We start from the raw sequence: 866 nt of genomic DNA on the forward strand, positions 1-866 counted from the left end.
TATATAAATAACGGCAATGGATAACTCTTTCCGTAGATATTCTACAGTTGTTGCATCCAAATTTCAATATAAATATGCAATGTTTAGTTACATATTTGAGTTCATAATTTGCAACAGATCCTATTTTAAACAATATGATATTATTTGAAAGCGTAAAACATTATTTTGATAGTTATTTGGACACAAAAGTGAACCCTGTCGTACACCTTTGGACGGCGACACTAAATAGGTCATAGCACAGGCCCCGGGGACCTTATTAATTTAGAAATAGTATCTCATATGTCGTGTCTTAGTGAGCTACACATATAACCCAGTTATAGGATTATGATCAAAAATAATAACCGTCCCCGGGTGGGCTTGAACCACCAACCTTTCGGTTAACATAGGAACGCGCTAACCAATTGCGCCACGGAGACTTGTTCCCAGCTGTGGCGCGTACAACTTATCTCAAACGTGTTAACATACAATTTTGAGAAGTAGATTGAATTATTGACAGGTTATACAAATAACAGCAATGGATAACTCTTTCCGTAGATATTCTACCATTGTTGCATCCAAATTTCAATATACATACACCTTTTCTGGAACTTTTTTATTATGCAATGTTTTGTTACATATTTGAGTTCATAATTTGCAGCAGATCCTATTTTAAACAATATGATATCATTTGAAAGCGAAAAATATTGTTTTGATAGTTATTTGGACAAAAAAGTGAACCCTGTCGTACACGTTTGGACGGCGACACTAAATAGGTCATAGCACAGGCCCCGGGGACCTTATTAATTTAGAAATAGCATCTCATGTGTCGTGTCTTAGTGAGGTACACATATAACCCAGTTATAGGATTATGATCAAAAATAATACCC

At 35.5% G+C, this 866-nt stretch overlaps 1 non-coding gene across 1 annotated transcript; it reads right to left on the reverse strand.

Moving 5' to 3' along the window:
* Window positions 1-342: 342 nt before the first annotated feature.
* On the reverse strand, window positions 343-416 carry Trnan-guu. The gene has a single exon. It is a non-coding gene; the product is annotated as a tRNA-Asn (tRNA).
* Window positions 417-866: the final 450 nt, after the last annotated feature.

The sequence above is a fragment of the Mizuhopecten yessoensis genome, unplaced genomic scaffold, assembly GCF_002113885.1.
Source record: "Mizuhopecten yessoensis strain PY_sf001 unplaced genomic scaffold, ASM211388v2 scaffold704535, whole genome shotgun sequence".
NCBI classification, from domain to species: Eukaryota; Metazoa; Mollusca; class Bivalvia; order Pectinida; family Pectinidae; genus Mizuhopecten; species Mizuhopecten yessoensis.